This window comes from Silurus aristotelis, assembly GCF_946808225.1.
Source record: "Silurus aristotelis genome assembly, chromosome: 11".
Lineage (NCBI taxonomy): Eukaryota > Metazoa > Chordata > Actinopteri > Siluriformes > Siluridae > Silurus > Silurus aristotelis.
In genome coordinates, this window is record NC_139584.1 from 2,690,994 (window position 1) to 2,713,493 (window position 22,500).

Genomic DNA, 22,500 nt, shown 5'->3' on the forward strand with positions numbered 1-22,500 from the left:
TAAACACTGCAATTCAACTGCCACATTTAGTGAAAAAAGGACCTTCACATGCCCGTTTCTTGGGTTCTCTAGGTAACCCCAAAGGGATACACTATTCTAAGTGCTGTAGACTCTGTGATAGCTATGTTCGATGTTTTAATCTTAAAGCCAAACAAATATACCCTTCGAAAATCCACAATTCACATAATGCAGTGTGTAATCTCTGAAACATTATTCTCTCTGCTCATCCTACGGCTGAAAACGAGGTTGACGGTGTTTGTTGGAAACAGAGGCCTGGATTTTTTAACGCATCCAAAGCAGGCGTAATTAGTTTGTTATTGTGGATGTCTGGTAGGCATTGTTCACTAATCCATGTAATGGATGTTTTTAATGTCAGAAAACAAGCAAAACAGATGCGTGGTTTTTTTTTTTGTTGTTCTCACCGCAGACTTGTGGTTCGAGACGGGTTTGATGTGGTGCTCGGGGCCGAACGCTTCCAGACGTGTTTACGAGTTTTACGCTTTATGAGGAGCGAGTCCTTTTGGAAAAGGTTTTTGAATTTTTATTTTAAATTTGTGGTAGGAAAGAGTAACATCTGAGTAGTCAGCGAGTATCTGAGATAGTAATTAAATGGTTAAGGCTTTGGATCGGAAGGTCATGAGTTCAAATCCCAGCCACACCAAGCAGCCACTCCTGGGGCCCCTGAGCAAGGTCCTTAACCCCATAGCTGCTCAGTTGTATGAGTGAAATAGATGTAAGTCGCTCTGCATAAGGGCGTCTGGGGGGTTTGGATTAGCGAAACAGCACGTGCTGAACGCCGGGTGAAAACCCAGACGCTCCTGAGAACCGAGGCAGCGTTTATGGTGGCAAACAATAGAGTGATAACGAGACAGTGTGCATGCATCGCCTGTGTGTTTGCGCATGTGCTGTGTATAATTGCGTGGGTGAGAGTGAAGGAAATATCTGTGTGTGATGTGTAGGCGGGGGTAAGAGAGACAATCGGGCATCGGCCGGGCATCGGGGGTGCATGAGGGGAAAAAAATTTAAGCGCGTGTGTGTGTGGACTCAGATTCCACTTCTGGCAGCTCCGACCGTGCCAAACTGCTACTCTGACAGGGCAGCCACACCTCCCTAGAGACTAATACAATAACCAGCAGAAATAACCAAGCAAACCCCAAGGGGAAGGAGTCGCATGAACAAATGTGTGATTAAATATCCAGTAAAACTCACTGTATTTCTGTTCGTGGGTTCGTTCGCATGAAATTACACCAAACAATAGTCCGAAAAGAAATCATTTATGCTTGGAAAATTTAACTGTGGGATAAATGATGCATGCTCATGATGCATCATCTCATCACGAGTGTAAAGCATGAATAGTGAATGTAAAACTAAAAGGGGAAAATTGTAAGTAAATTTACGTAAATTTTAAGTATGCTTACAAAGTGACTGAACAAGTGCAAACTATTGAGACAGACACATCTAATAAAGCTGGAGTACAAGGGTTATACTCACAGAACTATTAAAAAAAAGAAAGGAGGCAAAATAAAACAACTTGGGTTATAAATGACAAGAAGATGATAACAAGAAGACATGAAACGACAAACCGATGTATAATAACTGCCTGACCATTAACGAATTTAGCAAAAAATACTAAAATATCACCAGAAATAAAATTTACATTCTGATAAAGTGAAATTCTTGTAAAAAAAAAAAAAAAATTCTAAAACAAAAACAAACAAAAAAACCCAAAACAAATCGAGCCCCTTATCAGCCTAAGTGTTTGATAATCATGGTTCATTGAGAGGCTCTTCAATTAGTTGACAGCTCTTCTGGCTTTTCATAACTTTATCAAGTGGACACAGGCGCACACACATACAAACACACACACACACACACACATGCATAAATCATAAAATCCTTATGAGGACTATGAGGACCTTTGGTTTGTTTTTGTCCACATGTTTCCATAAGATCCAATCTGTGACATATATATATATATATACCTATAATCTGTGAGTATTTTATATATTATATATAGATATAAGTAGTATAATTACGTATACACATACATAAAAGCATACGGGAGCGCGCAGAGCAACCGCGCATGCATGCATACATACACATACTGTATATAAATACATACGGGAGCGCGCAGAGCAGCCGCGCACACGCAGCAGTGCAGCTGCTGGTGAGGCTCGCGCTTGCGCTCGCTCCCGGCGCTTGAAACGGCAATATTCCACGTCTCTTCCTTTTCCTAATTTTATACTGTTTTAGAAGAAAAAAACAATAAATAGAGGAGCTGAAACACCTGAACTCCTCAACAAGAACGGAAATGTTACCGGAAATGTTTTATCTCCAACAAAAAAAAATCCTCTCAGGAGGTAAAGAGAGCAGACAAAAGCCGCAAAGGAATGACGGGTCATGCGTGTTGTACTTTAGGCTCAAGGCAACCATGAGATACTGTAACTAATGGTAACTAAACACCCAGAATTAATAATCACCCCGAGGTCAACTTTGGTAACACGGTAGTTAAATATCCCCACAATAAAAACCCTGAAGTGAAGTCCGTTTACGCACTTACTTTATTTCCTTTCAGCACCGCCGAGTTTTCATCCCCCTCTTCTCCGTGAGGAAGGATACAGAGTGGTGTCCTTTACGGTTTAGTTTGTCACTCTTTTTTTTTTTTGTAGTATATATTTTTTTTTATAATTGTTGAAATTTTATTCTCGAAACTTCGCCGGATCGTCTGAGGTAAAACTCCGGACTCGTAGGAATCCCATCGCGTGAGCGCGCGCGCGCGCCGCCTGCTCGCCGAAAGAAAGCTCAAAACTCAAGAGCTGCGCGAGCGGAGCCGAGTCGAGCCGAGCCTCGTGAGTCTGGGCGGGGCATGCAAATGAGCATTCAATTGTCCTGATCCCAAGCACGTGGGTATTTAAAGCCGAAAGCCACGCCCACTATCCTCCAGGGAGAGTTGTTCTGACTTTCATTACTGTGGATTTTTATGACAAGTGTCAACTGTGTGTGTGTGTGTGTGTGTGTGTGTGTGTGTGTGTGTGTGTGTGTGTGTGTGTGTTTCATTACAGCAATCTTCTTCTCGCTGTGTGTGTGTGTGTGTGTGTGTGTGTGTGTAGTTTTCCTGGTTTGTGTCCCTGTAGCTATTAATTTGTGTGTGTGTGTGTGTGTGTGTGTGTGTGTGTGTGTGTGTGTGTGTGTGTGTGTGTGTGTGAACCACCCCTTAGTTTTTTTTTTCGTGATTACTCTCCTAATGAATTCATTATTCTTGTTTATTTCAGCAGTGAAAAGCCAAAATGCCAAAATTTTGTAATATCATTCTTACATGAGCTGCTGTTTTTTTAAATTACAAACATTATTATATTATTTCATGTTTAATTGAAGACTTTCCAACTATAAAAAAGCATGAAGCATGTGCTGAATTGTAAGATATAATATGAATAAAATAAAGTTTTTTTTAATTTTTTTTACCTAATAAATGTGTTTCGAGTGGAATGAGCGATAATAGTGAGAAAATAAATGCGATCACTAGACCTATTGAAAGTGAGAACCGTGACATGAGGGTGAAGGGAAAAGAAAAAGCTTTTTAGACATGCCGTGGGTGGCGAATGTCATGACCTACACCTAGTCGTGTGTAGGACAAGGTTCGTCTGGGCTTCCTGAATATTTATTGAATAGAGAATTGAATTACTGAATATTCAATCGTGGTTTCTTTACTCAAAACGAATAGGGACATATGAGGACATAATGGCAACATAATGAAGACATAATGATGGCATAACGACCACATAACAGGTCATGTACAGGTAGTGGTCGAAAGAACAATGATGCCTATAAGGTATGTAACGTTTATTCGGCCCTGTTTTATCCATGCAGCCACACCCTTACTCCTCTTTCTTTCTTTTTTTTTTCTTCCTCACTATATTTTATTAAATCTGCTACAAAAAGCCAACTGGCTTTCAAGGAATTGGTACAATCATAAAGGGAGAGATATAAAAAAAAACAACAAAAAAAAACAAGCGCACTGTGTTCAATGTTAAGGTCAATAACCTACGGCAGAATCTGTTCATTTATCCCGCTGAGGATTGTTGCCAGGGTTACCTAGGAGACAGGCCAACCCCGCCCCTCCCCACCTGAAAAATACCTCTTGGATAATAAATAATAACAATAATATTATTGTTATTATTACATTTCCTAATACTGTTACATTGTTAATGTCATTAACTATGCAAATGTCCAGCGTTAAACTCTACATATTATATACAATAACAGGTCTATTACCCTTTTATTAACAATAATCTAATCTAATCTAATCTAACACTATATATCCAATATTTTCCTGATCTCAGGTGCGAATGTAAAACCTTTCACGTTCGGGCCTCCTGCAATACGCCGCATCTCGAGGAAGCAGATGGTTTTTTGGCACGTTGCTCGCCTTCGTTAAACCAGGGTCTGACATCAGACATGAAACAGCATTAAACTCCGAAACGTGTCGGATTTAATAGATTATTGCGCATCCCTTTGGAGCCTGTATGTCTAATGGGACACAGCTGCGCCAATGGTCACGTTTTCGGAAACGGATAGTTTATTATGGTTGTATACAAAAAAAAATAATAAAAATATATCGTATTATTATGGATTTGTAATAAAAGGGTTTTAATGCAAAAATGGAAAAGTCAGGCTACTCTGCCACTCTGCAGTGTGTGTGTGTGTGTGTGTGTGTGTGTGTGTGTGTAGAGCATTCAGAGAGAGAGAAAGAGAGACAGTATGTCAAGAAGAGGAAGTAGATTGTATGTAAAGGTGAGAGAGTTGAGTATATAGAGACAGAGAGATAGGGATAGAAAGACAGAGAAAGAGAGAGAGAGGGAGAGAGCGAGAGTGACAGGGGCAGTGGACTGGACAGATCCCTGGTGAGAGACGGAGGACGAGCTCAGCTGGAAGTGTTTGGCCAGCGGTGAAGAGCCTCATCAAACTGCTCATAAAATATTTATCCCACTCACAAAGCGTCTCCATCACACACTCCAGACAGACGAGGATGAGGAAGTGGAGGAAGAATAAGAAGTGAGAGAAAGATGGATAGAAATTAAAGAAAAAAGATGCAGAGAGATGAGGATGAAGTGTAATAGGTGGTGGTGGGGTGGGGGGGTGGAATAAAAAGAAAGAGGGAAAAGTGAGAGAGTAAGAGAAGAAAGTAAGTGGTGAAAAAGTGATTAAAAGTGATTTGAGGCTGATGAGAGGAGGACGAAAGAAATAGAAGAAAGGGGCGAGGAAAGAAAGAGATATGGAAAGAGAGGTAGAAAAAGTGATATGAGAATTGGAGCGAAACAATGGGGGAAGGGAGAGAGATAGTGGAATGGAAAAAAGGAGAGATTGAGAAAACAATGGAAGAGAAAACAATTGAGAAATGAAAAAGGAAAAGAAAGGAAGTTGGAGAAAGTGTGGGGTCAGAGGAGGAAGAGAGAGACGAGAAAACGAGTCAGGATAAATGAAGTGATGGGAGTGTAAGAAAGGGAGAGAGAGAGAGAGACAGAGAGAAAGAGGAAGGGGGGAGTAAAAGCATCCAAAGTGGATGAAAAAGAGACAAAGAGAAAGAGACGGAGGAAGGTGAACTAAGGCGTAAAAAAGGTGTGATGGAGAAAGAGAGAGTAAAAGTAGAAGAAGGGACAGTGGAGCAGAAGACAGATTGATAAAGTGTGGCGAAAAAAAAAAAGGGATGAACAAAAGCAATCGAAAGTAGTAAAAAGATAAGAAAAAGGAAAAAAGAGAGGGCGGGAGAGAAAGAGATAGAAGGAGGGAGTCAAAAACCTGAAAAGAAAGAAATGCAAACAGGAAATAGAGGAGGTGTGCTGGAAACAGATTGAAAGCAAGAAGGAGAGGTAATGAATGGCCGGACGGGTGGAGGAGTGGAGGAGGGGTGTGTGTGTGTGTGTGTGTGTGTGTGTGTGTGTGTGTGTGTGTGTGTGTGTGTGTGTGTGTGTGTGTGTGTGTATGCTGTAATTGGGGGGAAATGTGTGTGATGCAGGGAGGAAACCATTATTGGCAGGTGGAACAAAAAATGTATGCATCTCTGAAATAATGAAGAGGCAGAGAGAGAGAGGGAAAGAGTGAGAGAGAGAAAGAAAGAGAGACAGAGAGAAAGAGAATAAGGACACAGAAGCCACAGAGCTGCAGGAAATAACATCAGCTTGTTCTCAATTAATAGCAATTGCCTTTCACTAAAATTGTGTCTTTTTTAAAATACAGCAATTAGGAGTCAGGAATAGCAGCAGTGAGTGTGTGTGTGTGTGTGTGTGTGTGTGTGTGTGTGTGTGTGTGTGTGTGTGTGTGTGTGTGTGTGTGTGTGTGTGTGTGGCAACCGCTTGCAGTATTGGCAGAGAGACCTATGGACCAGTAGTGAGCGTGTGTGTGTGTATGTGTGTGTGTGTGTGTGTGTGTGTGTATATGGAACGAAAATCAAACAATGGAGGATTTGTTAGGATGTTCCTCTGCTTCCTTACACACACACACACACACACACACACACACACACACACACACACACACACACACACACACACACACACGCCAAGGACACACTCACAAGTGCAGACACACGCATGCACTAGAAAGCATGCAGACAGACAGACACCATACACAGACAGAGAAACACAAATTCATTTTCAATCCATTCATTCATTTATTCATCCATTCATTCATTCATCCATTCATTTCTTTGCTCTCTATTGACGCATCCATATATCCCTCTATCTATTCATACATATATCCATCCATCCAACCAACTATTTATACATCTGTCTATCTATCTATCCACCTGTACATTCATCCATCCATCATATTAACCCGACAAGCATCAATCAAATCCATCCATCCATCCATCCATCCATCCATCCATCCATCCATTCATCCATCCATCCATCCAACCACCCACACATCTACCCATCTATCCTAACACTTTTACATGCATCCATCCATGCATCCATCCATCCATGCATGCATCCATCCATCCATCCATTTATCCATCTATCCACACATTTATTTATCCATCTGAACCCTTGTACATCCATCCATCCATCCATCCAGTCACATATCTACCCATCCATCCCAACATTTGTACATGCATCCATCCATTTATTTATCTATTTATCCATCCATCCATCCATCCATCCATCCAGCCACACATCTACCCATCCATCCCAACACATGTACCTGCATCCACACATATATCCATCCATCCATCCATCCATCCATCCAATCATCCATCCATCCATCAATCCATCCATCTATCCATCCATCCATCTTTTCATCCAAACACCCACACATTTACTCATTCATCTCAACCTCATGTACATGCATCCACCAACACATTCAACTATCTATCTATCCAACCACCCACACATTTACCCATCTATCCAATCAACCCTACATGAATCAAGCCATACATCCATCTATCAATCTAACCACCCACAAAACTATCCCACTTTCCCACCACCTGTACATGCATCCATCTGTTCATCCGTCCTTCTACCTATACAGCAGTCTATCCCCCCATACATGTATTCATGAATCCACTTGATCTTCCACTCATCTACCCATGCATATGTGTAAGGTAAGATCTGAACGCAGCATGTTTTTTTATGACTTTGTAACCTCGACTTGTGAAAAGCATCACATACAATAAACTATAATAGTGAGAACATTTTCTAGAAACAGCACAGAACAAAAAAAAAAGGTGATCTACAAGAATTTTCAAACACAGACAGCATGCAGACGTAAATATATCGCAGTGCACGTGTGTGATATCACCAAGTTTATTATTAAACATTCAAACCCGCCACTTATCAGCTAAGCATCTGATATGGTTAAATGACATGTTGAACACTTTACAACATAATTATTTGATCTGTTTATAGTTACGTTGATCGTTATAGAAGTCTGGAAGCTTCTTCTGTCCAGCAATATTCATTCCCTCACCAGCCTCCATTTTTCTTCACTCTTTAAATAAATAAAAACCTGCTTTGTGTAAATAATAAGCCAAATTAAACACACAAGACAAATGCGAAAGGCAGATCGAAAACGAATGTATAGATGGATAGATAGTGTTCGATGGGAGGATAAATAAATGGAAAAATGAAATATTTTCTGTTTTTTAGTGGTCGGTGATCGATTCAGCGAAATCCTTCAGTCAATAAAATGAATAAGAAACAACACACATTTAAATCATTTGGTAGACGCTTTTATCCACCGTGACTTACCACTGGACAGGGAAGGGTTAAGGGCCTTGCTCAAGGGCCCAACAGTGTCAACTTGGTGGTTCTGAGATTCAACCTCATGAACTTCTGCACCAAAATCCAATGCTTTAAGCACTGAGCTACTAGCTCCAACACACCACGTCAAGCTTCTGGGAAAGTCTTCTGTCCTCAGGACTTCCATGACGACGAAAACTGACTGCTCCAAAAAAAAAAAAAAAGGGTTGACATTGGGGACTCCTTCCATAAATGTTCAAATAACATCTCCTCAATGCAAACTTCACCATATTCAATACTGGAGCATCAGCTATTCAGGTCTCTGTTAGAAATATACACTATTGTCTGTTAGTGAAAACCTTTTGACCAATCAGCATCAAGAATTCAAAAGAGCTGCGGTACAGATCAGTTTCGAGACTAGTTTTGTAACACACCAACAGATGGCAGCACAAGGCTGCACGCACAGTCACAGGGCGCACCGAACTTGAGATCTAGCGCAAATCGCAGAAGGGGCTTGACAAAGAAGACTTCCAGGGAACGTTCCAGAAGTGGCATGAACGCTTTATTGCTGACTTAAGGGGACTGGTTTGAAGGCGATAGAACAGAGATGAATAAAGTACGTACTTTCTTGCAAACATAACTAGCCTCGAAACTTTTTGATACCCCCTTGACACTAAAGACGGGGTTTTCTAACAACACAGCGACAAATCAATACACCTTTGGTATGTTTTCTGCAGCGTGGAAGAAACATAGAGCAGGGGTTGTGCAGTGCAGCCTTTTGGTTGTACCCATCATGTGGCATGTGATAGTGGAAAAAATGTATCCGATAAAATCTTAATTTCTACTGTGGTTGTGCGCTTGTGCATTTTTCGTGCGTGTGTAACTGTGTGTTTATAGCTGTGTGAATCGAAGAGCGTGTGGGCCTGTAAGTGAACGACTGAGTGTGTGTGTGTGTGTGTGTGTGTGTGTGAAACAGAAACTGAAAGACACCGATTGTGCCCAGTTTTGTGCCCTGGCAGCATGTAAAGCGCCTCGTCCACTCCTCAGAACCCCCCTATACACTTCACATTCCTCCCTGGTCTCGCTCTGTCTCTCTCCAGCGCTTCATCCGTCTCGTTTTTTTTTCCACTCGTGCATTTCTCTCAGACAGTGCGCTCCATTAATGCGCAGGCCGCACGCCCATTACCAAATCAAAGTGGGAACTCGATAAAAAGATGACCAGTGTGCGTGTTAGCGGAAGCGCCGTGACCTTCCCGTGTTTTGAATGGCTCACGTCGGGGATTTGAATGGAGCCTCTGTGACTGTGCGTGACCTTTGAACTTTCTCTGCTGCCGAGTTTCCTTTTTTACACGCCGAGCCAAATATGCGACCGGCAGAACACGGGCCTGCGCGGAATAACAATATGCCTCGGCCCATTCGATTCGGCTGGAGTTCGGCACGCTCGCCGGCCCGAGGCTGGGAAACGTTCCGATTGGCGGCGGATGAATGAAATGCAGCAATATTTCTCGCTCTGTCAATAAACGCTCCGACAAAAGAACAAAAGGTTCCGATCTGCTAACGGCGTACGCGAGCGGCACGGTGCAGACTCGATATGACACTGTTATTATATGATTAAATACCGTGACTGTGATTGACAGATTGTGATATGGTGTATATTAAAAAACGGATTCGGATTCGGTAGATAACGCGGCAGTGCCGACTGGAATGTGGGAGAGACTGTGGTGGAAATGGGTGTGTGTTCAAATCCTACAACTGGACCAGAAAGCTTTTAATGGCCTTCAGGGTTTTCAGTCCATGGACTGTAAACTGTAAATGAAATGATTGCACCAATGATGTTGAATTATCAATTGAATCTTTTCCCCTAATAACAGCAATATTATTAATCAGTCAACCGGTTTATATTTATTAGTAAGATATTGTTTCTTTGGTATCAGTTTGTTCAGATCTCTTATTATTTCCAGCATTTATCTTTTGACATTTCTTTATAACATGACACTTTTTTATCAACTGAAAAGACAGCTAGACTGTTCATATCTGCTATAACGTAAGCGATAACAAGAAATGAAAATATTTCTACATTAAACGGATTAAAAGTACAACATGTCGTTCTTTACTTCTTTAATAAAACAATGTGCTTCTGTAGAAAAATAATCATCTTCATCAACTTCTCATCACCGAAATTCCTGATACACTGAACATCCCATTCCACATTTAGTCTCCATTTGCTGTTATAAAAACCTCCACTCTTCCGGTAAGATGTTCCACTAGATTTTGGAGTGCGCTTATGGAGATCCAGTCAATCAGGTACTGTGTAGGTGATTAAAAAAAACCCCAATATTATCAACCATTCCTCACAAAACAGCCAGTGTTGTTTTTCTTTTTTTATTTTATTTTATGAAATATAGATTATATATTTATTATAAAATATTAAAATATATAAATATTTTAATTTGAATTGTAAAAAAAAAAAATGAATGCCAGTTTTCACCTTTCGTGGTTTGTTACTATTTGCTGTCTATGGCAGTATTATGACCTCATTGATATGCAAATAGCCTAATTAATATGCAAGCCCATTTAAATACACAAATCCTGTAAGCAAAAATAATTTAAATAGAGTGTTTAGAGGAAGCCGACGGGTTTATTTTTCATCAGACGTGTAAATACTGCTAATATTTTTCTATTTACAAAGAAATTATTCGAAATCCCAAATGACGTCCGATTATGACGTATTTATTATCGGTCCATGGGAAATATAAAAGCTATTCATAAACTTTTTTTTCCTACTCCGCCGATGATTTATTGCCGTTCGATTTCCTTTAAATTAGCATGCAGGTGTAAATGTTTATAAGGAAGCCAGGGGGTGACACTGAAATGACGTGAGAGGAAACTCAAAATGGGAACCAATACTCTTCTGGGTGTCACTTAATATTGGAAATATAAATCAATATATAATATGCAGATTATGGACAAATGTTTGTGGACACCTGAATATAAGATTGGTTTATATTTGGCTTTTTTCCCCCCTGTTTTTCTGCACTAAACAGCTGCTCATATAATTTGAACAAATACACTACTGCTGCATCGTCACTTTCTGTATATATTTCACTGCTTCATCCACTATGCATCTATTCCACCCATATTTATTCTGTATTATACAAACACTCATATATGTACATATGTATGTTGTAATTTTAGCATGTCTCCGCCTCGCACTCGGAGTGCATTTATAATTATTATTATTATTATTATTAAACTTTAAAACATACCGAACACTACCACTGCTCGACTGGTACCACCTTCTCTCAGAATGAGAGGTAAGTACACTTCAAGGCTCTTCTCTGTTCTGGCACCGAGGTGGAATGAACTTCCCCTAGATGTCCGTACAGCAGAGTCCCTGACTATCTTCAAGCGACAACTGAAGACCTTCCTCTTCCTGAAATACTTAAAGTAGCACTTTCCAAGTTTGTAGAATTCTACATTGTAGATTTATTCATTACTAGAGACCCTAAGCACTTTTGTACGACGCCGTGGATAAGGGCGTCTGCTAAATACCGCAAATGTAAATGTAAATGTACCAGGGGTATAAAAATAAACTAGAGTTAGCGCAGTGTCGCTGTGAAAACTCGCTCCGTACACCTTTTGTTTGATTTGTTTTGACTCACACTTACATACACCTCTGTATTAACCAAATGGGGTCTAACAAATGTAAAATATTTAATTACATTTTACCATTTATTTTATTCAATTTAAATTAATTAGCCTATGTAAACAAAATAATAAAAAGTGTATTGCATGCATTTGATTTATAATATACAGTACAGACCAAAAGTTTGGACACGCCTTCTCATTCAAAGAGTTTTCTTTATTTTCATGACTATGAAAATTGTAGTTTCACACTGAAGGCATCAAAACTATGAATGAACACATGTGGAATTATATATGGAATTATATACATAACAAAAAAGTGTGAAACAACTGAAAAATGTCATATTCTAGGTTCTTCAAAGTAGCCACCTTTTGCTTTGATTACTGCTTTGCACACTCTTGGCATTCTCTTGATGAGCTTCAAGAGGAAGTCACCTGAAATGGTCTTCCAACAGTCTTGAAGGAGTTCCCCGAGAGATGCTTGGCACTTGTTGGCCCTTTTGCCTTCACTCTGCGGTCCAGCTCACCCCTAAACCATCTCGATTGGGTTCAGGTCCGGTGACTGTGGAGGCCAGGTCATCTGCAGCACCCCATCACTCTCCTTCTTGGTCAAATAGCCCTTGATGCCTTCAGTGTGACTCTACAATTTTCATAGTCATGAAAATAAAGAAAACTCTTTGAATGAGAAGGTGTGTCCAAACTTTTGGTCTGTACTGTATATATATATATATAATTAAATATTATAAAATACTATTTAAGATATTATTTAACCAAGCAGACATTTTATTAAAAATTGTTTTAAAAATGTAACAGAAATTGTACCGTTACCGTTTTATGTATCACTATATACATCTTCTGTACATTAATGGCTCTCACCCCTGCACATATGGACCTGTGCTCTCATTTAACATTTATTATATGTTAAATAATATTATTATGAATAGGCCACTTGTGCACTTCTGGTTGGATGCTAACTGCATTTCATTGTCTCTGTACATGCACTTTGCACAATGACAATAAAGTTGAATCGAATCTAATTTGCTGTTATAATATCCTCCACTCTTCTGGGAAGATGTTCCAAGATTTTGTGGAGTATTTAAACCCATTCAGGCTAAGACAGTAAAGGCAGATACTGATGTAAGTGACGTGAGGAGGCCTGAGGTGCAGTCAGCTTGAAGATTCATCCCAAAGGTGTTTAAAAGATTTTGAGCTCTATAGCAGGAGATCTTCAACTTCAAACCATTTAAAGCAGATCTTCATGAAACTGGTTTTGTGCACAGGGACATTGTCATGCCAGAACAGGTTTTGGGTCTCCTAATTCAAGCGAAGGGAGAATTTCATGCTACCACTTCCAAAAAACATGGGAAAGTCGGATGTTCCAATAGTTTCGTCCAATTAATGTGTATGTAAAGATTTGACACACTATACAGTCATGTAAACTGACCAACTAGGACTGGGGGATTTCTATGATATGTAATAACATATCATTTGATTTCTATTTGTAATTAAATAAATAAATAATAAGTGTGAAGGAAAAATGCAACAGCTACATCTCCGGACCCATCCCCTATGGGTAACTTAAGCAGGGTTGTCATGGCAACCAGTTTCTCAGGCATCACTCTGGAATTCTTCGCATCCCGATCACATCTCGCAACCTGAACTTGAAACATTTATGAGCGCCTTTGCTTGTAGAAGTGGCTCAGAACACAGAACTCGGATTCCATCGGGTCGTACGCCACCATCGCCTCCCGGTTGGTGGAGCCTGTGCTGAGAAGAAGCTGGAGACGACTAAATGATGTTCAATTCATCAGAATCGTACTGAAACGAGCTGTTATTGCTTTTACGTCCAGGCTTACTCGCAAAATCTTCCTCCGTCAAGGATTAACACAGATTCCATCGTCCCATCATCCGGCCCCTTTGTGTGCATGCGAGATAAACGCCGACGTTCGTAATTTGCGGGTTAACGGGCTAAAAAAGCATGAACGGGACTTAAATAATGATCATGAATTAATAACCAATTGTGTGAATAAAATTGACTTTTTAACAAAAGGATTACCAGTAATCCAAATAATAATAATGCGTTTCACTATCAGCTGTCTCTCATTGGTCATATTAGGGGGGGGGAACAAATCTCTGTGTTAAAAATGACAGGAGAAGCCACACCTCTGTGGCGTCTGGGAGTACACTGACACACCGACTCTACCTGTGAAAAGTGTGGAAACACTGAGTCTTTTATAGATTTTTAAACATGTTCCTTTTGTTTCTATGCAACAAACTCAGTAAAAGGTAAAAACATACCAGGATCAGAGTGAAGGAAAGTTCTGTGGAGTCCAAATGGGACTTTTTTGTCTCTAACAGAAGAACTTCGTAAGACGGAGAACAAGAGAGAAGATATGATCAGACTCCCTCACCCACACACTCACACATAGAGGTGGAAAATTAATGGTTTGAGGGTTGTTTCGGAGACTTATTCCAGACGTCAAAGTGAACCAACATGGCTATAAATCCATACACCCTACAATCCCGTCTGGACCACAAATTATTGGAACCGACTTCACCGTAAGACAAGACGATGAGCCGAATCGAAAGTTCTGCAAGCGTCATTTAGAGAGCAAACGGTCGTCTGGTGTGATATCTATCATGGAACGACCTGCCCAGTCACCGCACCCAAATCCTGTTGAACTGCTCTGGGATGAACAAGAAATTCTCCACCTAGTGAAGAACATCTCCAGCAAGTCATAAGAGGCACATCAAAGTATTTCAGCTGAATGTTTGTGGATTTTTAAATGAAAATAAAGTTCGGGATATTTATAGATTTGTTTGGGTCAAAGTAAATCTTTATAGCATTACATGACTGAGTTTGTTGTAATAAAAGGAAATAAATGGAACATGCACGTGTCCAGACGCTTTCCTTGTACATAAGATACATGCTTTTTGAATGTCCCATTCCACATTTTGTCCATTTAGGCCTCCACTGCTTCTGGGAAGATGTTCCACTCGAGCGTGAGTAGCTCATTCAGCCACAAGAGTGTTGGTAAAGTCAGGTCCTGATGTAGATGAGGTGAGGAGGCCTGGGAGTGCAACCAGCGTTAAAAAAATTCATCCAAAAAGTGTTCAATAGCGTGGAGATCAGAGCTCTAAAGCAGGAGATCTTCCACTCCAACCCATGTAAAGAATATCTTCATGGAGCTGGCTTTGTGCACAGGGACAATGCCATCCATGCTGGAACACGTTTGGGTCTCAAGTGCTACCTGCTCCTTTCATTTCCACATACCACGTGGTATTTGTATATTAGGATTGATTTTTGTTCATTAATTTTTTATAGCTCTGACAGGAACTATGAGTGCAGGGTTTATATTAATCCACTGGCTGTAATGTGTTATAATTTCTATAGGAACAATCTGTGGAGGAACTTGTATGCTAAACATACCGTAAATAACTTGCCTGTGTTGCTATTTTTTTGCCTCCTCTGGGTAAAATTATACGCAAACATGATATTAGCTTCCATTGTTAATGGAGACGATACACAGTTGCATGATTCAGCAAAGCCAAATGAGAGACTAATATAGATGAGGAATGTTTAAAGGACATTAGACAGAAGTTCTTATACAAGGACCACCTGCAGCTAGAAGTAAGTTTTCGGATTACATCACGTCTCTGGATGGCCTTTCTGTGTTCTAATGTGCAGCAGTGAAAGACCTTGGTGTGATTTCTGTCTCCAGCCTTTCATTCAAAGCTCCTGACGATAATGTTGCTAAGATACGAAAGATAATAAATGCGATGCCACCACACAAAAAAGCTACTTTATTCTTTTGTTACCTTTAGTTTGTAATGCCTTAGAATTCACTAGAAATAGAACACTGAATAAATGAATGGTCTCATGCTGCAGTGAACGTGGGGTCTTTTTTTGATCCACCAAGCTTAATTCGATTAAAGGGTACAAGTTATTTGTTGGAGCTATGATTCGTTCAGAACTATTGGTTCATTTCAAACGAGTCTTTAATGTGACTCCAAAAATGAGTCTCAAAGAGTGATTCGTTCATTTTCTACTACACGCATGAGCAAAACGTCGTCAAATCTCCTCAGTTTATGTACAGAAAACAGAACTGAGCAGTTCACCTCTCGACTCTTCTAGTCCGAGTCGTTTGTCCTTTTATCACATGACTCCCATATATGCTATGAAGGAACAAAATGAACTAAATGACTCCATAAAAGATTCGTTCGTTCTAATGAACGAGTCACTAAAATGATCCAATCTTATGTTTCTATCTCTTCCTTTTCCTTCCCACACTCCATCTCTCTTTCTCAATCTCAGTCAAGCTCCACAACCAACTTCTGATACCACTGACCCTGATCCACCATGATACCCTACTTCTGGTTGGAATTCCATTTGCTCCTTCTAAAGATGGTCCCACATGAACAGCCTAAAGATTCATGAGATTACTGTAGATGGATGGTACCACTTAGAAACCATCAACATGGCTTTGGAGTGCTATTAATCGAGTTTTGCACTCACGAGTCAACAATTGGTAACTTCAACTAAATAGATTAAATGTTGATCTATTAAAAATATATAACTTAGTCCTGGATAAAGGTTTTGACCGCGTACTACACAGTTATAAAAGGAAACGATTTATAATTTAGTCATCAGGTGTCACCCAGATAAAACTGGCTTCCCTTTATAAGTCTGGTTCCTCTCAGGTTTACTTCCTCATTTTGTCTCGAACACCTTCAGCTTCACCACTGAGTCAATGATTGGGGAGAAATCATTAAAATTCTGAATGTATAGATTTATATTATGCTATATAAATGAATTAAGATGGGTATAAATTGATCTGGTCTTTTCTACATTATGGAGGGAGTCTCCAGTTTCAGAAATGTCAAAGAATCACAGGTAATGCTGTAATTGTTAAAAAAATTAAAATAAATAACATTTTCACTGGGTAACATGGACATCATAGTGCACTAATATCCATTTATAACTTGCATATGAACTCTGATGATAAATTCAACACTGTGCTAATAGAATGTATATTAAAAAAGAAAAAGAAATGGTAACCCTGGGATTTGTTTTCGAGCTCTGCCTCCTAACAGCACTGTTATATGAGCTTTGATAAGGCCAGAGCACACTGACCTAATAAACACCGCCAAATCCCTCGAGTGCCAGATAGACTCTCTTGGCCCTGAAAGTAAAAGGCTATTCGCCGTCACACGCCGGCATTTACGCTTGAACTGTATAATTGGATAAAAGCATCTGGCAAATAAATAAATGCATGTAAACAGGGTGTCGTGCCAAGGCAACATATGCTGTAATCCATTAGACAGAACGTGTAAACCGGTGCACGTGCAAGACGATCAAAATCCGAAAAATTATCCGGACGTTAATTAGATAATATACTGTATATCCTTATAAAATTATATGAATAATTCGACCTTTAAGTAGCGTTAGAACTTCCTTTATAGGCATTTAACACATTCATCGACAATCCTTCTCGAACCTATGGTGTCTGTGGGTGCTGAGGAAAACACCTGAATGACATTGAACGATAGGATCTGATCCCATAGGTGTAGAAGCCGATGTGCTCTTCTGATCTTCAAACTCATTCACCTCAAATCTCGATGTTTGATCAGGTGTTTAAATAGTCAAAACAGCCCAACTGGTACTAACATCCAAACCGTTATCCTGGACACTTTTTCCTTTATTCTGATGTCTGTTGTGAACATTAACTGAAGCTCTTGAATTGTATCTGCATGGCTTTAGATGTTCTGTGCTGCGGTCATGTGACTGGTTTATTAGCTGACTGCATGAATGCATAAGAGTTTCTTATAAACTCAAATAAGCTCAAACCTGTTCCAGCAGGATGAAGCCCCTGTGCACAAAGCCAACTTCATGAAGATCTGCGTTCCATGATTATGGAGTGGAAGATCTCCTGCTATTGAACACAAATTTTCACCCCAGGCCTCCTCACCTCACCAGCATCAGAGCCTGACTTTACTAACGTGAACGAGTTGAACGAATCTCACACACATATCTCAGAACTTAACGTCTGAATGCGATGTTCAGAGGTTCAGGTGTCCACAAACATCTGTAACAGCTGGCAGAACGTTCAATAATGAAACCTCAGGCAGCACTAAGTTGAAAAACAGCTGTGAACCGCATCGAGAGGAAACCAGGAGGACACTTTTTGCAACGTTGGACAGAAAAACATTTGCAAAGCAACCCGAGACCTTGTGGTCTACATAACATCGTTCAAAGTGTGAAAAAAAATAAAAGAAAGAGGTTTCAGGTTCTCTATTGTATGTATGCATGTGTGTGTGTGTGTGTGTGTGTGTGTGTGTGTGTGTGTGTGTGTGTGTGTGTGTGTAGTCCAACAGGTTTGACCTCAGAAACAAATCTTGCACTGCAAATAGAGAAAATCCTCCCACACCATACGAGAAGCGCCACTGGGAAACCGCAAAAACACACAGCTCTTATTGCAGCAGGGTGAGAAAAGAAGAAGAAGAAGAAGAAGAAGAAGAAGATGAAGAAGAAGAAGAGAAAAAAAGGATCCGTCTTTATTACCACAACCTACGGCACATCGAGCAACACGACTGGCACCTTAATCAATCAAGAGGAATCCAATTTTACAGGGAACACACTGCACTACAATTGTATCAGGACGTGGAAAGAGGCGCCGAACACAATTTTGACTGGAGAGGAATATGCAATAAGTGATCGGAGACTGAAAAAAAGCGGAGAGAAAGAGAGAGGAAGACGATGTGAGAGAAAATATGAGGGTGTGTGAATCTCCTGATTTATTATTATTTTTAAATAATACGAGAGGATACACTGCTCCTGGTTTCTCCAACAGTTAATCCGTACTTAATGCTTCACATACTTAATCGGTTGAACCCAATATGCTGTGGAAGTGTGTGTGTGTGTGTGTGTGTGTGTGTGTGTGTGTGTGTGTGTGTGCGTGCGTGTGTGTGTACATGCATTCCCGCAGGCACTCTGAGATCCCAGGAACACACATATCTCAGCTTCTTTTGTTATTACATCTCATAAAAAAAAAAAAAACATGTCTCCCTAACAAAAGGATCTAGCTGCACAGGCTTAAGATCTAGCCCAGAAAACGAGTGTGTATGAGCAAGTGTGTGTGTGTGTGTGTGTGTGTGTGTGTGTGTGTTGGAGAAGAGAGAGAGAGAGAGAGAGAAAGAGAAGAAAGAGGAAAGAAACAGATGCTGTTGCGTTCAGACAGCTGCAGACTAAAAGGCAGCAATTACAGTGCCACCCTGCCTCTGACACACATTATTACACACTCTGTAATCTCCACTGTGACTCGTACACCCACACACACACACACACACACACACACACACACACACACACACACACACACACACTGCCACGACGGAGAGAACGACAGAGAGGGAAAGAAAGAAAAGATATGTGAAGCTTCTTGGGAGTGATAAAACGAGGCTTAGAGAAAGAGCAGAAGCTAAAGAGAGAGAGAGAGAGAGAGAGAGAGAGAGAGAGAGAGAGAGAGAGAGAGAGAGAGAGAGAGAGAGAGAGAGAGAGAGAGAGAGAGAGAGAGAGAGCGATAGACGGAGCGAGATAGAGAGACCGAAAGAAGGAGCGTGGTGAGACTCGACGACAGAAACCGAAAGACAAAGATGGGACACAGAGGTGTGAGGGAGTCTATTAAGAGAAAGAAAAAAAAAAGAGGGGAAAAAGAGATAGATGGAGAGAGAGATAGAGAGAATAAAAAAGGAGCGTGATGAGACAGAAACCGAAAGACGAGCAATGAAACGAGTGAGTCTATTAAGTAAAGAAAAAAGGAGAGAATGCAAGAAAGTAGTGAGTGTAAAGATCAAGATTTAACAGATGAGAAAAGTTAATGAAAGAAAGAAAGAAAGAAAGAAAGAAAGAAAGAAAGAAAGAAAGAAAGAAGGAAAGAAAGAAAGAAAACACTTTTCGTCCTTTAGCACTATTGTTTCGTTGTGGATTTTGTTCTCTCTCTCTGTCTTCATCTAATTAGAGTCTCACTCTTTCTTTTCTTTTTCATTTCTTTTTACTTTCCTTTTTTTCTCTTTCTCTGCCTTTCTTTCCAAATCCTTCTACCATATTTGTTCACTTTGTCTTTATTTCTATTTTCTCACTTTTTATATCACTTTTTAAAATATATTCTCTCTCTCTCTCTCTCTCTCTCTCTCTCTCTCTCTCTCTCTCTCTCTCTCTCTCTCCCTTTTTTTCTTTTTCTCTCTCTCGTTTTTTTCTTTGCCCATTAATCTCGTTCTTTCTCTCTCTCATGTCTCCAGGGCTGCTGGTTCGATCCCCAGCTCTGTTTTCCTCTCACTTAACAAGAACATGCCAGTAGGTGGATTAAAGATTCTAAATGGCCCTAGGTGTGAGTGTGTGTGAGTGTGTGTGTGTGTGTGTTCAGGATGTGATGGTCTGGTGTTCTGTCCAGGGTGTATTCCCACCTCAGTGTTCCCAGGTGCAGGGGCCCGACTCAGGGGCCCAGGGGTGGTAAATTTGCGGTGCTGGGACTTGAACTCATGACCTTCTGTTTCAAAGTCCAGTGCGTCAATTACTAAGCTACAACCTCCTCATCCTCTTTCCTCCCTACATTCATTCCTTCTTTCATTTTCTTCCTTCCTTCATTCACTCCTTCCTTCCTTGGTCCAGATGATCATCAAGCTGATGTCTCTCCAGGACCTGGACACGTCCCTGTGAGGAACCGAGGTGGGAACATTTTGTGAAGGACCTTGTCAGGCGATACAGTCTGATCAAAACAAGGACTTCCAAACTTCTTCTTCTCTTTAAGTAACAGGATGATCAGTGATCAATAATGTCCCTTTCTGTCTTAGGACAATGTCCTCTACTGTCTTCTCCGCTCAGGAGATACAACACAGGACTGATAACTGCAGAATCAGATTGGGATATTGATGAAAGCCGCAGCTTGAAAAGAAACTTCGGCATTCAGTGCAACACTCCTGAAGTTCACGCTGCTCCGTCTCTCCATCTCTCTCTCCGTCTTTCTCTCCGTCTCTGCCTTCTTCTTTTGTTCCTTCTCCTCTCTTCTCGATGCTCTCCTGAGATCAGGCAGTCTTTCTCAGCTGATTTACTGCACTGGTTAATAAGAAAGCGAGCACAGATCACTGCATGTTGTGTTCCAGAGGCTTCAATTCCAGAGAGAGAAAGTGTGTGTGTGTGTGTGTGTGTGTGTGTGTGTGTGTGTGTGTGTGTGTGTGTGTGTGTGAGTGTGTGTGTGGGGGGCTGGGGGGGGGGGGGGGGGGGCGATCGTCTGCTCCGCGTTCCATGTGATCTCTCTCTCCCTCTCTCTCTCTAGAACTGCACACTCACTGACAAACCACTATGTGTGTTTGTGTGTGTGTGTGTGTGTGTGTGTGTGTGTGTGTGTGTGTGTGTGTGTGTGTGTGTGTGCAGAATCGTGATTGTGATGTGTGCTGTGCTGGACAAGCTGACACACTCCGAGTTATTTCAGCCATATCGCATCAAGCTAATGGTATCTTCTTCTTCTTGTTCTCCCACTCACTCGCTCTCTCGGTCTCAACCTCCGTCTTCTGTTTCTCCATCTGTCTCATCTCTCTCTCTCTCTCTCTCTCTCTCTTTCTCTTTCTTTCACTCGTTTTTTAAGCTATCCAGCTCTTTTTAAGTGACTTTTGGAAAATATGAATAAAAAAAAAAAATGGAAAGGGAAAAAAAATGAATAAATATTTGCCAAATATATATATATATTTTTTTGTGGGGAATTCAATCCTTCCTTCATTTCTTCGTTTTTTCATTCATTTATTTCTCCATTCCTTTATCAATTCTCTCCGTCCTCAATTCATTCCTTCATTTCTTCTTTCCATCATTCATGGATTGATGCCATCCTTCCTTCACCTATCACTTTATTTATTTCTTCCTTCCTTCCTTCCTTCCTTCCTTCCTTCCTTCCTTCTCACATCACTTTCTTTTTTCCTTCCTTTATCTATTCCTTCCTTCCTTAATTTCCTCCTTTGTTAATGCCATGATTCATTCATTCCCTCCCTCCATCCATCACCAATCACTTAATTCATTCATTCATTGGTTGATTTATCCATCCAGTCTTTCATTCAAGCTTTTATTCCATAATTCGTTTAATCATTCATTCCTTCTTTTATTCAATCTTTCATTACTTCCTTCTTTCATTCCTTCTTCAGTAACCAAATCAGGAGCTCTAACAGTCACCCGGCCATGTTTTTGTGGAAGTCAGGAGGAAACCTGAAAACCCAGAGGAAACCCACACCCACAGTGTACCATATTTATCTTTATATCTCTCCGTCATTCCCAATCTCACTATCTCAGTCTTTCCTTCTCTCCTCTGTCTCTTTTTCTTTCTGGTTGTTCTTTCTCTCTCTCCCTTTTTTTCTATATCTCTTTAAATTCACTTTGGATTTTCTCTCTTTTTCACTACTTCTGCCTCTCACTTATATCACTACTTGATTTACTCTGCCTCTGTACTTCTCCTTCCTTCCTTCTTTCCATCCCTCTCTCCCTCTCTCCCACTAAAGAAAGATGGATAACATGAAAGCACCTGCCAGAACGACTGTATTCAGTATTCTTAACTCTCTTTCGTTCTTTAGCTCTATCCGT

The 22,500-nt window shown here is 40.5% G+C and overlaps 1 protein-coding gene across 2 annotated transcripts in view; it reads right to left on the bottom strand.

The window, feature by feature from the left end:
- Positions 1-22,500, bottom strand: part of LOC310733534 (plexin-B3-like) — a 110,029-nt gene that overhangs the window by 59,512 nt on the left and 28,017 nt on the right. Inside the window, exon 1 of one of the 2 annotated variants that reach the window (XM_083554850.1) lies at positions 2,561-2,866. The exons of the other annotated variant lie outside the window; for it this stretch is intronic. The gene's annotated coding sequence lies outside the window, so the exon portion shown is untranslated. Of the gene's footprint in view, positions 1-2,560; positions 2,867-22,500 lie in introns of those variants that run through there. 2 annotated transcript variants of the gene reach the window in all.